Here is a 17,301-nt window from a genome sequence, read left to right as displayed (position 1 = left end):
TACTTTTTATTTGGGGGTGAACTATCCTTTTAAAGGATAATAAATGTCTTAGGTCTTTTCTAAGTTTGAATGGCAAAATGAAGGCAAGAACCAGTTTATTTGTAGTGCAGTAACAGCATAGTTTTATATTATTAGTTTAATAAGTTAAATAAAAAATATATATAAAAAAAAACTTAAGATAAATATGACATTATATTAATCTAAATTTCAATGATCTCATGGATGTGGCCAAAAGCTTGGAAGTCAGGTTCTTCTGACCTGCTACCAGGTTATGAGAATGTGCGGTCTTATCCAGACTGTTCAGCTTAGCAACCAGTGCACGAGAAAAAAAGCAAGCGGTTAAGCAAGCAAGCATCGAAGTCAAGCGGGCACACATAGAAGGGTTCTTCTGAGCATTCCAATGCAATATTTACGTAAACTACACGCCGTCTGGAAAGAAAGAAAGTGAAGATTAAGTGATCAACATCGATCAAGTGCTGCTTGCGTTTGTATATGTGAGCTAAAGATGTGAGATGGAGATTTCCTCTTCCAAACTTGAGAAGTCCAAACTTCTCAAAACTTTGCACGGTAACACTTTACTTGAGGGGGTGTGCATAAGACTGACATGACAGCTTCATAATCATGACATAACACATGTCATGATTATGAAGGAGGTTTTATGCATGTTTATGACAACTGTCATTAAGTGTCATTCACTCAATTATGGCATTTTTAATGCAAAGATGACATTGTTTGAGATGTCTTTGTTATGACAACTTGACATAGACCAATACATCATAACCTATCATAAATGTGTCATAAACATGACATAGCAGATTAATCATCAAACTTAAGAAACTACTTAGCTTTATGGGTTAACTTTACATTAAACTGTCATGTGGTTGGTTTTGACATTGGCTGTCATGAGGCCATTATAACTGTGTCATGAATATATTTCCACTTTTTTCCAGTATTCCAGTATTAGTTATAAAATAATTTGACAGAGTATTAACACTTAATGATATTTTAATGACCAATTCAATTTGTACCACTGGAAAAAAAAGCGGTATAATACTGGAATACTGGAAAAGAGTGGAAATATATTCATGACACAGTTATAATGGCCTCATGACAGCCAATGTCAAAACCAACCACATGACAGTTTAATGTAAAGTTAACCCATAAAGCTAAGTAGTTTCTTAAGTTTGATGATTAATCTGCTATGTCATGTTTATGACACATTTATGATAGGTTATGATGTATTGGTCTATGTCAAGTTGTCATAACAAAGACATCTCAAACAATGTCATCTTTGCATTAAAAATGCCATAATTGAGTGAATGACACTTAATGACAGTTGTCATAAACATGCATAAAACCTCCTTCATAATCATGACATGTGTTATTTCATGATTATGAAGCTGTCATGTCAGTCGTATGCACACCCTTTCAAGTAAAGTGTTACCCTTTGCGTATATGGAGAAATCAGGCGTAGCGTTAGTTCTGGCAGGTCACGTTAGTCAAGTTCGCATCAGCTGACTCTCAGCTGATCCTCATCTACCTGTAAGAATATGACGCCTATCAAAGCATCTCTATATATAAGGTCCATTCAGTATTATCAGCAGCTTTATCGTGTTGCTCGGGAGCTACTTAAATTGTGAATTCAGCTGGCGAAATCGCATAGACTGTGCAATCGGGATTTTAGCGAGAGGGATTCGTTACCCACACGGATTTCACCTCATATTTAAGTTTGAGAACTTGATTTGCGAATTCGCCGCATTGGTTTGGTTTGATTTGATTTGATTAGCTGCTTGATTTGAAAGTGACCTGAGAAACTGGTTCACACAGAGATGAGGGCAGTGGAATGGGGAAAAAGCACAAGAGACGCGTCTTTTAAAGTTGAACTTATTTTAACTTGAGTTTTTGGAGCACTGTGTCATGCGCAAAGACGCTGCAAAAGTCCGATGCGAGTGCAACGGACATACCGTCTAGCGCATGTTTACATTGAAAAAATAATGGAAAAGTAGCGCAGTGGATTGGAAAAACGTGTCTGTGTGAACAGCCCCTAAACATAGCTTCTCGCATCGCTGTATTATTGACATGGACTCTTTGCCCGCAATCTCATTGAAGTTATACTGACTGCCTCAAGAACAAACTTTACGGGAGATCTGCACTCATCGCACGAAGGAGAGGGAGATCAAGACAGAGATCAAGCATCCACATCAAAGCTGGCTATATCCCTCCTTTAATCTCTCAACGTCTTCACAAAGCTATGTTTTCCTTTTTATGCTCATTGCTTAAAAGCTATCAAGTTATTGGCAACATGTTTGCTCAAGGCTATCTGGGTATCAACAACATAAGGCTTAAGGCCTTATTGTATAAACAACAATGGGCTAAAGGCCTATCTAATTGTTTTTACTAACATGCTTGTTGCAAGGCTTGCGATCATGTGTTCTTACATTTTTTTCACTGCCAACCTGCTGTGCTTAAACTCATCAAGTTAAGTCATTTCTTTATATAGCTTGTTGTGCAGTGTAGATTGTTTCAGCGAAGCTTGCAGTGATGGTAGGAAATAACGATTCAATGATGCAAACAGATTCAATTCTGCTGTAAGCAGCTCTTAAAAGCCAATAGTAAACAGTCATTATTTATTTGAAATCAGATCAGTGCTGCTACTATCTGGGTATCGGCAACACGCTTGTAATTAATGCTGTTATTGGAAACATGCTTGCCACTTTATGCTTATCTGGTGTCATTGCCAACATGCTGTGCTAAGCTTATCTGGGTATCAGCAACATGCTTACCGTTGTTATCGGTACTTGTTCAAGGCAATTGTTACATTCTTGTTACTTAGTTCTAGTATTATTACAACATTCTGTACTAAGCTCAGCTCATGTTTGTTCCTTAAGCTTATAATGTATCAGCAAATTGCTAAGGTTCATCTGGTTGTATTGAGAAAATGCTTGTTGCTCAGGGTTATCGGTATATCATTGTTGCTTTAGCTTCTTAGAATAATGCAAGTACGTTACTAACTGTAACTGTGATTGTAGGAAAAAAAAGAAAATTATGCAAATTCTTACATAGTTGTGCCCTTAAAGATATCTAGGTATCAGCATTACACTCGTTGCATCAAGCCATAGTTGTCATTGGTGACATGTTTTATGCTTAAGTCTCTGTGAACCAGAAGTTGCCACTGACCATACTTCAGCATTGGGGTATATTTCCAGGTGAAGAAGATATTTGAAGAGGAAATCTCCATCTCACATCTTTAGCTCACATATACAAACCATAAGCAAGCAGCACTTGATCGATGTTGATCACTTAATCTTCACTTTCTTTCTTTCCAGACGGCGTGTAGTTTACAGAAATATCGCATTGGAATGCTCAGAAGAACCCTTCTGTGTGTGCCCGCTTGACTTTGATGTTTGCTTACTTAACCACTTGCTTTTTTTTCTCGTGCACTGGTTGCTAAGCTGAACAGTCTGGGTAAGACCGCACATTCTCATAACCTGGTAGCAGGTCAGAAGAACCTGCGCATGCCAATAATTATTCGATTTATTTACTTTTTTTTATTTTAAGTAATATGATTTTCAGTATTTCTGCATTCCAGCATTATGCTCAGCTATACTATTTTATAATTGTAATTGGCTCTTGCAAATCAAGTTGAAACAGGATCTAATCACAGCAGTCTTCCAAACACAGGGCTTAAACACACAGGGCAAGCAAAGGAGCTAATGTGATAATTAACTAGACACACCTGAACAGAAGAATACTCAATCAAAATGAGTAACCAAGGAAACAAACAGGCAGGGAACGGAACGTCTTGGTTAATAATTACGTCAGAATGAGCTGACGAAGTGGGATCTCACCTTGAAAGCAGACATTATTAGAAAAAAATACATACTAAAAAGAAGCTTTCGAATCCAACATCCTGTGAGGTGTGGTCAATGCTCTAAAATAAAAAAAAAAGTGTGTTTTTGAATTTGTATAAACTTAATTCACACTTATTCTGTTAAGTGTGAATTAATCGAAGAAACAAATTAAAGAAAGTCATTGAAAACATTAAAACTTTCAATTATTAAGCAGTACTTTCTGCTCATGTAATTTAGCATGCTGAGCTGTAATGGGTAATAAGGAACACATTCAGTCAAACATATTGTTCTGACGTCAGTGTGGGAATATTCTCATCCATGAAGGGATTAATCTGTTTCATTAAAGTTTGATAGAGTCAGGTTGTGACTGGGAAATGAAGTGATACATCAAAGGAAGCAGTGTTAGATACAGTAGTGCGTGTGAGTGACTCATCCATGATACAGTATAAGCCTTTTTTTTCTTTTTTTTGTTCTAGCTTGATTTTCTAGGTTTGACTTCAGGAAACTTTTCACATTATTTTAAATTTATACATAAAATCAGGTTTCATTTATTACAGCAATATTCAATGACATATTTTTATGCCTGAAGTACAGTGATAAAAATGCTGTTTTCTCAGCCTTTGTGAAATTGCCTTGAATTTCTGAAACATATTTATATGTAACAGGATCAGAGCAGATCTACCTGATTCATGCATCTCCTGACCTTGGTATTACTTTGGCAAACAGACGTGTGTATGTGTACATGTTATGGTTTGGGGACAAAACTGACTAAGGGAGCTAAATCCGACAATGCCTCCTCGATTGGAAAATTGCTTCATAAAATAAAGAAAATGCTTTTTTTATTCTAAAAATAAAATAAAAATGTGTGCGTCTAATGTTTGTTCATGTCTTGTATTTGTGTAGCAGTGTAGGCGTCTATGAATAATCTATGCCACCCCCTCCATGATTTTTTGACGCAGCTCCTCATGTTCACAGTAACCCACAGCAGCACATCAAATACCCTTTGAGCACCAAAGCTGAGGACAAGAACAAGATAAAAGCAGACACAACTAATTTAGATTGACAAAATTAAAAAGGAAGAAGTGATTCACATCTTCTGTTCCCTTATGTCACAATTAAAAAAAAAACCTACTCTTTTTGGTAATAAAAAACATGCTTGTACCATTAGTGTTTGCAGAAAGCAGTAAAACATCTGTACTGTCAATTTACAATTTACAAACATCATAAGCAGAGATCATTTAAACCATCATGTCATGCTGGCATTCAAGTGTACAACACAATCAAATTACAGCTAACAGACACATTACTATAGCAAAAAAATACTACAAATCTTTGCTGGCTTAAAGATAAAGTCAAAAGAGAGGCTGAAGAAGACTCAAACACTTACTCTAAGACTCCTTAATGTTAGAAGCTGTAGTGCAAGTTCTCTGAGATGGAAGTTCACTCCAGCCCTCCTGTTTTCCCACAGAGCAATCTAAAGTGGCCTTCACCATCACGCTTCTGATCAGGCAAGCGAGAGAATGGGGAATGGCCATGAATGTTGAAGCTCGTTACAAGATTTTTTCTTCGCAAGTTTTCGACTGCTCCGCTCTGGGGACAGAGGTAGCGCAGGCTTTATCATTGCTGCAACAGGGAGGTCGGTCTGTTTCTGACTACTCTATCGAGTTTCACACGCTCGCTGCGTCATGGAAGGAATCCGCGGTCATGTGGTTGTTCCGTCCTCCAGACCTTATTGCAATTTAACGGGGCTGCTCATCAGGTGTAAGCTTTCATCTATTCTGGAGCAGAGGGGGATTTTATGAACTTATGCATGCTTAGGTGTTCTGCCTGTTCCACTAGCAGAGCCTATTTCAGCCAGGACTCTCTGCGGCACCAATCTCACTAGGATTAGCCATTCACATTTTCGGGCAACCATGCTGAGAAGATTAGTTTTCTCCTCATTCATTTTCCCTCTGCTTCAGTGGTTTTGTGACACACCTGGCTGGTCAACCATAATCCTCACATTGACTGGGCTCTTAATTCTGTGCTGGCATGGAATCCTATTTGTTTATCTCAATGTTTGGGTCCAGCATTTTCTCCTGTAATGTCCTGTTCTGGAGGTGTTGCTGGAGGAGCCGGTGAGCCTGGTGAGTGTACTTACCATGCTTACCATGACTTGAGAGCGGTTTTCAATAAGTCCTGAGCTTCATCTCTTCCTCTGCACCGCCCGTATGACTGTGCGATAGAGCTGTAGCCTGGCACTTCTCCGCCTGGGGGTGCCTTTACTTTGTTTCTGGGCCTGAGAGGGAGGCCATGGAGAAGTGTATTCATGATTCTTAGGTAGCTGGCATTCTCCGGCCCTCTTCCTCTTCAGTTGGGACAGGGTTCTTCTTCATCGAGAAGAAAGATGGATCACTGCGTCTCTGTATAGATTATCAGGGCTTGAATGGGACTAATGGGAGAACGCCTTTAACACAGGGCACTTTGAACATTTAGTCATGCCTTTTGGGCTTTCAAACTCCCTGACGGTCTTCCAGGCACTTGCCAATGACGTGGTCAGAGACATGGTCGACCGGTTTGTATTTGTTTACCTCAACGACATCCTGATCTTCTCCCAGAACGAGTGCTCCAGCGGCTGCTTGAGAACCGTTTATTCACCAAGGTAGAGAAGTGCGAGTTTCATGCACGGTCAGTTCGGTTCCTGGGATTTATTCTTTCACCCAAGGGTATCCGCCAATGTAAAAGCGGTTGCTGATTGGCCCATCCCAGATAGTTGTAGAGCTGTCCAGCTATTTCTGAGGTTTGCCCTTTTAACAAGCGGTTCATTCGGAATTTTAGCCAGGTCGCCCTTCCTCTAACTGATCTCACCTCCATTCGAAAACGCTTCTGTTGGTCGCTGCAGGCCCAGGCTGCGTTTACAAACTTAAAGAATCCCTGCGCCTTTTTCTCATAATTGAACCCCCTAGGAACAGAATTACTACATCGGGAATAGGGAGTTACTGGCTGTTAAGTTGGTGCTGGAGGAGTGGCGCGGAGGTCCCTTTTCTCGTTTGGACTGATCACAAAAATTGCATCCGCATAAAAAGTACATCCGCACCGCTTAACGGCTAAATTCTCGACAAGCTCACTGGGAACTGTTTTTTGGTCGGTTCAATTTCAACATCTCCTCCCACCCAGGGTCCAAGAATGGTAAGCACAACACTCTGGGCTCTGTGCAATGTCACGGATACCATGGGGTGCCCTGAGAGCTTGTTGTTTGTGCCCAAATCGGTCCGAACTAGCGTCCAACAGTGGTCAAGCAGCGGTTTTGGTGGCCGTCCATGGCTCAGGACTCTCGTCAGTTCGTATCGGCCTGTACGGTTTGTGCTGTGAGCAAGGGCGCCAATCGACCCCAGGCAGGCCTACTCCAGCCACTGCCAGTCCCTTCGAGGCCATAGTCACAAATAGCTGTGGATTTCATCACAAGCCTACCCCTGTCTAGCGGCAACATGGTAGTCCTCACTGTGGTCCCCAAATTGCCTTCAGCGAGGGAGACAGCGACTCTTGTCTTGGATCACATTTAGCATAATCATGGCCTCCCTGTGAACGTAGTCTCTGACAGGGGCCCTCAATTTGTATCTAAGTTTTGGGTAGATTTCTGTCGACAGCTGGGGGCAACTGTGAGTCTTTCATCCGGGTATCACCCGCACACTAACGGTCAGGCCAAGCTAACCAGTATCTGGAGAGGGTATTGCGCTGTGGCGTCTGCAGAACCATCATCTTGGAGTTCCAGATTAACCATGGTTGAGGACGCACATAACTCCCTCCTGGTCTTGTCTCCCTTCCAGTGCTGTTTAGGCTACCAGCCACCATTATTCCCCTCCCAAGAATCCAACGCGTTGTTCCATCAGCGCACTCTTTTTTTCAGAGATGCTTCATACGTGGAGGGTCGCAAGAGAAGCCCTCACTCGGACTGTGACAGAAAACAAGGTTTCGGCAGACCATCACAGTTTTCAGAAGTTCTGGTTATCTTCCCAGGACATTCCTCTTAAACTTCCTTCACATAAACTGGGTCCCAAATTTATTAGACCATTTCCATCACCAAGGTGCTCAGTCCAGTTTCAGCTCGATTCAAATTAAGCCCCCAGTTTAAGAATATCCACCCGGTTTTTCATGTCTCTAAGATCAACCCCAGACCTCTCCCGGTTGCTTCTTAGGCTTCCCTGTTGTCTGTGTTGTCCTGTCATTTTCTGCAGCTCGTGAGCACTGATTTTGCAGTGCGGATGTATGCAGATCACGAGCTGATTGCCCTCACCTGTCGCTTGTTCCCTTTTCCCTTATATTCTCTGCTGTGTCTGCCCCTTGTCGTCAGTAGATTTTTGTGTGCCTCGTCTCATGTGCTGTTGTATCTATGCTGTGAGGACGGCTCTGGAGCTCTCACACATCCCTTTTGTCCGTGTATGTCACTACACTTTGGATGTTGTTTATTCCCAAAAGTGTCTAATAAACTGTTGCACGAACCCTCTGGTTTTGAGTCCTCTATTCACGCAGCCTGAAAACATTTTCTTTCTCAACAGTTTACATTCACTTAAGACATAACTGACTGTGTTTACTAGGATACTCACCGGGAGTTTTTTTTTTAAAAGATGTTTTGTGTAAATTTGTCTGTTTAAGTGCAAGAAGACATGAAAGAGAACTCAATTCAGTATTCCCGCGCTGTCTGAAGCCTGGTTTATATTCACGTCCACATGAGCATGAAAAGTGTGTCATTGCAGTGTGGGTGGACATGCACATTTGCGAGACCCCATTTCGTGTGGCGGTGTGTACACATTTTTTTGTAACTTTTGCAACACTTGCACGACTTCTAGGCGACTCTGAACGAGTAGGTACATCTGTACTGGCATATTACCAACATGCAGTTTGCACTTGTCTAAATTAACATTTACAAAATGAGCCTACAAAGGCAGAAACAAGCTTGTTTAAAAAAGGCCCATGTTTAATAAAAAAATTCTTAAAATCAAATTAAATTCCATTGCTCTCATGCCGGGTCAGGAAGCCTATTCTGCGGCTCTCTTCTTGCGCATGTTATTGACCCACATCTAGTTTGGAGGAGCTAGATGTAGAGGGATTTGAGACAGATATTATCAGTGAGACCACCTCCTCCACTAGCCCTGAATATGAAAAGTTAATGGAGGTTGTGACCCAGCACGGCCAGGCTTTGTTTAACTTTGTCAGCGTTGAACAGGAAGTTGCTCACGGCAGACAAGATGAGCGCTTTCAGCTGCGCAGAGCCACAGATTTCACAGATTACAGATTCAACAGTGATTTGAGTCACAACGAGATTATGTGACCCACTGTCTCACACGCCACGCTCTCTCTCCAGCTTAAATAAAGGTAGTCGCAGTAAGATGATGTAACTCCTTTCTCTTTGGCTGGCCTCCCTCCACAATAGCTGGAGGTGAGGATGCACTCATCGATGGACAGTGATCTACTCTGGGCATTATAGGCAATAAGCATTGCCATTTGCTTTCACTGCCCACTTAACTAACAAGTAATATCTTGGATCCAGGACAGTCCATTTAAAGGTCAATACATCTTTCTATTGTAACTGCATTGCTGCAGGGGACAACTTATGGCTAATAATAATCACAGGATGCTCCTTACCTTGTACTGTCTGTGAAAGAACAGCCCCAAATCCAATTTCTGATTTGTCCGTCCGAAAGATGAAGGGTCTGTTGAAATTTTGAGGCATGTAGAACCGCCTCTATTTTTGCCTCTTTCAGAACCCGTCAACACCACTCTCTCGTCCTTTCACTTCTTTGTCAGGTCCTTTAGAGGGCAAGCTATTGAGAAGAAGTTAAGAATGAAACAAACAGTAGTATCAGGCCAACCTTGTCCAAGAAGTTGGCACTTATGCTTGGTAAGGCTGCAACATCCCCCATAAAACTGCCCCAGTACTTCCAATGGCCCCCAAGAAAATTGAGCACTGTCTTTTTCTTTTACTGAGGCAACTATCTACTGTATAGATGAATGAACTACATTAATCTGTCTATCTATTTTATTACCTAGGTGTTTGACCATTTAATTTAATTGTCTGTGCAATTGAATACTTTGTCTGCTTTTTTAAGTTCAACCTGCAGAACCTAGATCAGACATGAGGTCTAGGGATGGAAATATTTTTAACAGTTCAAATCTTTTTCAATTCTTTAAAACAGAATTCAACAGTTCTGTGTTTGGTTCTGATTTCTCTTAGTGTTTCTGGTTCCTTAATTGTTCCATTAACAAGTCATGATGTAAGGAATAAAAAAAAATATTTTGACATATAGGACTTCGTTGTACTCTTAGTAACTCTTAGTAAGTAAGTTTTAGAACTCATAAATTCCTCCTTACTGCAAAAAGTAAGTTCTACACATTGTGACATCATACTATGATAGACATGAACAGCCCTCCACAACTGCACTTACTTTGCCATATTACTTCCGTAGCTCACCTAGCAGCAGTGAGAAGTGAGGTGCCAAGGAGAGAGCAGCAGGTTAGTCAAGCGTTAGTACTCAGGTCACATCAGGCACTTTAAGACATAGATATCATATATAAAGGCTAGATGTCTCGTGCGCACTGCTGGCCAATGGAGGTCGACGTCCGCACGTGGCGGCCATCTTGCGACAGTGTACTCGCTCACTACTTCAATGGTGCATGTACTTTTAAATAACCATAACTTGCTCATTTTTCTACCGATTTTCAAACGGTTTGGTTTGTTATAAACGTCAGAGATGTAGTTATGACACTGCATACATACACTGCATACATATGAAAAATTATAACATACATTTTCAAGCATTCGGAATTATAGCCACGTTAATAACGTTTGTAAGAAACCAAACCGTTTGTAAATCCGTCAAGATTTCAGCGAGATAAGAGGATTTGTGTGCGTGCTGATCATTCACCTTAATGCACAGAGCACTGTCACAAGATGGCCGAACGATGATGCCGGAAGTGACTGCGCCATAAGACATCTAGCGTTTATATATGATATCTATGCTTTAAGACACCAAGGGCCCTATTTTAACGATCTGAAACGCAAGTGTCAAAGGGCAAAGAGCAAGTAACTTTGTGGGCGGGTCTTGGCGCTGTTGCTATTTTCCCGGCGGGATAAATGACTCTTGCGCCTGGCGCAAATCTAAAAGGGGTTGGTCTGAAGTAGCTTCATTATTCATAGGTGTGGTTTGGGCGTAACGTGAAATAAACCAATCAGAGCAACATCTCACATTCCCTTTAAGAGCAGGCGCACTTGTTCTAAAGCGGATTCCTATTATAACGGCGGATTTGCCAGGCGCACGACAGGAGCGATTCAAGGCCGAGGAGACCGACGTTCTCGTCAGGGACGTTGGGGATGGAGAAACACACCCAAATTAACTTCGGTTAAACAGGCGTATGAAAATTTGGGTAAATGTGTAAGCTAGATGTATGCTTTTATAATAAAATGTCTATCTGTCTATCTATCTATCTATCTATCTATCTATCTATCTATCGTAATAATGTATGATTTGCAAAAATAACTGCTGCGTCTGTGTGTAGATGAGAGAATCAAAGTGTATGCGCGTTGTGCACACGCTACATTGATTAAGGCCAAGCATGCGCCCTTAAAATAGCATATGAATAACATGCACAACGCGCCACTTACTTTAAACTTTTTTTTTTTTTTCGGTCAGTGGCGCAATTGATTTCTAAACCTGTAAAATAGCATGAGGGAACGTTTGCGCCGGAACACGCCTCCTCTTTGCGCTGAACCGCCCCGGGGAGCGCAAGTGTATTTCTTAGTTAACCGACATGCATCTGTGGAGGGAAAAGTCCGCTTTGCGCGGGTGCAAAATAGGAATGATACATGCGTCGGTGTACAAAGTCAATTGCGCTGGGTGCAAGATAGGGCCTCTAAAGTTTACTGCAACTTTTGTACTAGATTGCAACAAGATTATTAGAGGCAATATTGCCAAACATTAAGCTGTTTGTGGATGTGGAAATCCTGACATCTACTGACATCCTATCGTCACTGGATGAGAGTGTCAAAAGCAACAATAGACTTATGGTCCGGTCTTTCGTGCCCTGTCACAACCGGTCCTGCTCCATGCCCTGCCACCGTCTCTTGGTCCTATTCTTTCACAGCCTTGCAATTACTCTATGGTCTTTTTTTTTTCGCATTGGCCTAAAAGGCCTTGATCCAGGTATGCCACAAAGGCCACTGCTCCCTGATTCAGGATTGGGTCCACCACAACTCCTGGACCGAAGACCAGATCCACCACTGCTCAAATGCCCATGTCCCAATGCCCACTGTGCACCACCACCAACTCTTAAAGGCACCTGCCCTGAGTCCTAGATGAAAAATTCAGAATTGCTGATCACCAGCATAAGGTATGTTTTGCATGCTGGCACCAACATGGGTTCCTGGTTTCTGGTTCCCAGCATGGGGATTGGAAGTACTGGTGAACCAGATACAGCAGCTTAGTTGAGATTAAGAACAGCATGACACAAGCTATGTTTTCATCCACCTATTTTTATGCACATTTTGGAATATTGCATAAAAACTGCTGGATGGAAATTCCAAGATGGTCATAAATTCTAAAAATGCGCACAAAAAATGTATGTACTCGTTTGAGTCTGATAAAAAGTTGATCTAATAAGAAAACATGAGCATAGAGCTGTCTTATATGACTGCACATAAGTTAAATTAGCAACTTTTAGATGGAAACAGCTAATGCAGGCTCTAACCAGCCTGGAAAAAATATGGAATTCATGCTGGTTTATTCTGGATTCTTCAGCAGGGTTGCCTGAACATTAAACAATGTTACCAAGGCTTCAACACCTTTTGACCAAACAGTTTTAAAAACTATAGGGCACTCACTCTCTCTCTCTCTCTCTCTCTCTCTCTCTCTCTCTCTCTCTCTGTACATGAGTTCAAGAAGAGCTCATCAGTGCTGAAGGCATCTTTGCTCTTTTGCATTATTGTGGTTTGGTGTTAATGTGTGTGGGCTCAGAGCATCACTGCATTAGTGTGGTGGATGGGTGTTGGTGGGCGAGAGTGTGTGTGGGTGCTGCGAATTGGCTGGTACAACAATGTGCTGTGTGGGCGAAAGAGAGAACTCTTTGAAAAAATGGAGTGAAGGGGTGAAATGAGGCAGTGAATATGGAGGAGGATCAAAGAAAACACATTAATGGAAAAGAGAATATATGCTTCACAGAATCTATTTCATAGACCACTAATGAAAATAAAGGGTTTGTTTGTGATACCATCTGCATTTTCACCAGAGATTCAGCTCTATTAGAAATCAACACATGAATGATAGACAACGAATTTGTTATCAGTTTAATGGTAAAGATTAAATTCAACACTTTTAATTTTCACATTTCATCATGCAGTACTCTTAATACTGCATATTATATGAGAGCTTTAAAAGTGGTGAATTGACAGGATTTACCTTTACCTGTCCACTTAATAAAGTGTTCTTTTGGTTGCGCTTCTTTACTTAATGGATCAGTTCTGTTATGAATATTGGTGTCCAAACCTTGCTAGAATTCAGTATAAGCACATTTTCATTTTGTGTATTTTCATCACACCATCAAAATGACAAACCACTTCTTGTTCATCTCAGCTCTATATCCAGCTAATTCATTCAGCTGGCAAAATCTCAATGATTTACAGAAATGAGAATTGTTACTAGCAACAAATATACATGTTTGTGATATATAAAATTGTATCTGTATTTTCACCTTATCTTCCAATACAACTAATGAAACATCTTTGAAAAAAAAAAATACATTTACTTCAGCAAAATTGTTTACTTACATTCTACTAATACTCGTAATACTGTAAAAAAAAATGCAATTAGGTTCCTTTATTAGTTTTATATAACTGTTAATGAAAAATATTTGACATTGGGTAAAAAACAAATAAATAAAAACCAGAACAACAAACTACTGACAGAACAACAAAATCAGAATTCAGACTAAAAAAAGACAGTGCAATTAAATCATCCACACACCACAACATTCAGCAGAAGCTGCAGCATAACCTTCTACACAATCTACACAGAGGAACAGATTCTTTACCTGCTGATATGATGATTCCATGTCCATGATAACCGCAGAAAAAGAGCACACGGAGAGAAGAGAGAAACACTGACAGACTCTTGCCCTCGCTCCCTTGCTCCCTCCCTCTCACTCTCTCTTTCTCTCTCACCAACAAATTATGTAAGGGATAACGTACACTCCGCCAGTCATAACCACCAAATAAACCGACAGGTCAATCAGGACGCCTACGCCAAGCGGAGCCAATTATTACACAGCTACTCATCAAATAAATTAATAAATGGACATTAAATATTGATATAAATTTAATTATTTACTATGTGAGAAGAAAAAGATCACAGAGTGTTACAAGAGACATGAAACCGGTAGAGAAAGAAATCTGTTACCCGGGTGAACAGTCAATTATGGCCTGGTTTCACAGACAGGGCTTAGATTAAGCCAGGATTAGGCCTTGGTTCAATTAGGACATTTAAGTAGCTTTTATAAACGTTCCTTAGAAGGAAAAAACCATTACTGATGTGCATCTTGAGACAAAACAATGGCACTGACATATTTTAAGATAGTTGCTTTCAGTTAAAACAGCTCAAACATGCATTTTATTGCACATTTATTGCACATTTATTGCCAGCAGCCATATCACCCTGTAGCCCAAGACTGGTTGCCCACTGAAGCTAAGCAGGGCTGAGCCTGGTCAGTACCTGGATGGGAGACCTCCTGGGAAAACTAGGTTGCTGCTGGAAGAGGTGTTAGCGAGGCCAGCAGGGGGTGCTCACCCTGTGGTCTGTGTGGGTCCTAATGCCCCACTATAGTGACGGGGACTCTATACTGCCAAAAGAGCACCGTCCTTCGGATGAGACGTAAAACCGAGGTCCTGACTCTCTGTGGTCATTAAAAATCTCAGGATGTCCTTCGAAAAAGAGTAGGGGTGTAACCCCGGCATCCTGGCCAAATTTGCCCCTTGGCCTCTGTCCATCATGGCCTCCTAATCATCCCCATACACTGATTGGCTTCATCACTGTCTCCTCTCCACCAGTAAGCTGGTGTGTGGTGGGCGTTCTGGCGCAATATGGCTGCCGTCGCATCATCCAAGTGGATGCTGCACATTGGTGGTGGTTGAGGAGATTCCCCCCTTCCATATGTAAAGCGCTTTGAGGTCTCAGAAAAAGCGCTATATAAATGTAACGATTTAATTTAGTGTTTCTTAACAAATATTTTTCCACAGAATGCCAGTTAACCAATAAGAATAAAATAACCCAGAGAGCCATGTAATATATTTAAATAATGTTCCATATTTTAGACATTTTAATTTTTACAGACTAAGGGCCAGATTTACTAAACAGAGCAAATTCCCAAAAAGCGCTGATGGGAGTGGAAAGCTCTGCACTTGATCTACTGACGAAACACACATTAAAGAACACAGAAGCATCCGGATCATTTCCATAATGACCAACACAATCTACTCTCCTCCAATAAATTCTGCGTCTGTGCCCACTCCTCTTCAGTGTGAATTTTTCACTGCGTGTCTTTAGTAAATCCTGTAAGTAGTTTTTTAACGCCAAAAGAGGGTCTGCGCTGGTGCAAGCTGTTAGTAAATCTGGCCCTAAAGCCTCTGTATAGGATCAACATGCTAGTGATGAGGGCTTGTAAACAAACCATCCACTGCTTTATGTGATGTGTGTGGGTGGGTAGAACTGGACTGGGGACACACATAAACACATCACACAAACAAATACACACATACAGGTCTTGTGGGAATATAAAATGCTTCAGGACACTGATCTTCTGTTCCAGTGTGGGAGTGCATTTGGAAGATACTAGAAAAATATCATGGGGTATTGTGAACTGCTTTAAAAAAAATAACTTACAATTTTTCATTTTTACCAAAATAAAAAAGTCATCATTTACGAATCATTATGCCACTTCACGTCACAAATCCAAAAGATCCAAATCCCATTGAACTGTTAACCTGCGATCAGAGCAGTCAGTTTAATTCAAGAACCAAGAATAATTCAAGAATTTTCAGTGAATCAGCTGACCAAGTTTACAAAAACGGTCTGAATGATATTTTCACAAATCATACAGATGCGGTTCTCGCATGACTTTATACGCTTGTAGCGGTAAAGCTAATTTTTGAAATGCTACTCACATAAAGTGGTAGTATGGTCTCAGAAGAATATTGTGTAAGTTGTGTTCTCTTACACAGGATGTTTAATGAAATCAGGCAGTAGACAATGAGTAATTAACAGTTGTGTACATTTTACTTAGAGACTTGCCAGGTGACCAACAATGTACATTTGATATGGCGCTACTAACATTGACTCTTTAAGTGCAACAGTGTCGCAAATATTTAGTGTCTATAAGTGAATATAATATATGAAGCTATATTTTTTTATGTAAATATGCACAATGTGCTATATAGCAAATATTCTGAGGAAACTTTCTCCAATTTTAGTGCTCAGTCTGTGTGGATTGCAATGGATGTGTACATTTGATGCAGTGCTATACCAGTAAAGAATTATTATTTTTTTATCTAAAGATTTTTCAGTGTCATTAACAGATATAAGCTATTTGACTTGGGAATATAACCTTATAATATTATATTTTATTTGTATATATTTTATTTCCTTTTTAAAGTGAAGCAGTAATTCCTATCATCAGACTTTCCACTAGCAGTGCATTGTTGCTAAGCAACTAAATGAAAAGCGTACAATAGAAATAGGACAGTTTGAGATTATAACACAGACGGGAAAGAGCACATACCACGGGTGATGAATATGACAAAAACGATTTACTCACTGTATCATTACCTAGCACACTGCTCAGTTTTTCTATCATTTTAAAATGAAACCCTTTATGTGATATGAGAAGGTAGTAGAAGGATTTCCAGTAAATTATGTCACCAATATAAAAAAAAAAAATATATATATATATATATATATATATCTAAAGCAAACAACCACATTCATAAAGACCACCTCTCTTCTCTATAATCTCTCTGTTAGTTGTCATGCCAACAAATAATGAAATGCAAAAAGCTCTGACCAACATAGTTTGCCCTACATTTTATATAATAGCACTATGACACTCATAAGTTTATCAGTGCTGAAGATTCCTGAGTGGCATAATGGTACTTGGAATGAATAAATATTTTAGCAGTCCTCATAAACTGAGAGTATTTGGCCATAGTTTTGTGACAGTCAGTGCATCAGTTATGGATCTACGCAGCTTTGCTGTTATTAAACTGTCCCTGAGAGAGGTAAATGTGACGTGCTGCTGGTTAATGCGTCTGTAGCTTAGTGCGTAAGCTACAGGTGATGATTGCTCAAACTCTGTCCACTTTTAGGAGTCCTTGAATACCCATCCTTCTCATTGAAGACCCTTCAACGGTATCCATGTATTTTTCCATAATATT

The 17,301-nt window shown here is 40.4% G+C and overlaps 1 protein-coding gene across 2 annotated transcripts in view; it reads right to left on the bottom strand.

The window, feature by feature from the left end:
* The window catches only part of ccdc136a (coiled-coil domain containing 136a), a 41,527-nt gene extending 27,459 nt beyond the window's left edge, over window positions 1-14,068 (bottom strand). For both annotated transcript variants that reach the window (XM_084397059.1, XM_084397060.1), the window contains exons 1-2: window positions 13,911-14,068; window positions 9,474-9,652 (exon numbers count right to left, since the gene is read on the bottom strand). The gene's annotated coding sequence lies outside the window, so the exon portion shown is untranslated. The remainder of the gene's footprint in view (window positions 1-9,473; window positions 9,653-13,910) is intronic.
* Between the last annotated feature and the right edge of the window lie 3,233 nt (window positions 14,069-17,301).

Source organism: Rutilus rutilus (assembly GCF_951802725.1).
Source record: "Rutilus rutilus genome assembly, chromosome: 23".
NCBI classification, from domain to species: domain Eukaryota; kingdom Metazoa; phylum Chordata; class Actinopteri; order Cypriniformes; family Leuciscidae; genus Rutilus; species Rutilus rutilus.
Note: the sequence above shows the minus strand (reverse complement) of the source record. Positions and strands in the feature narration are given on the sequence as shown.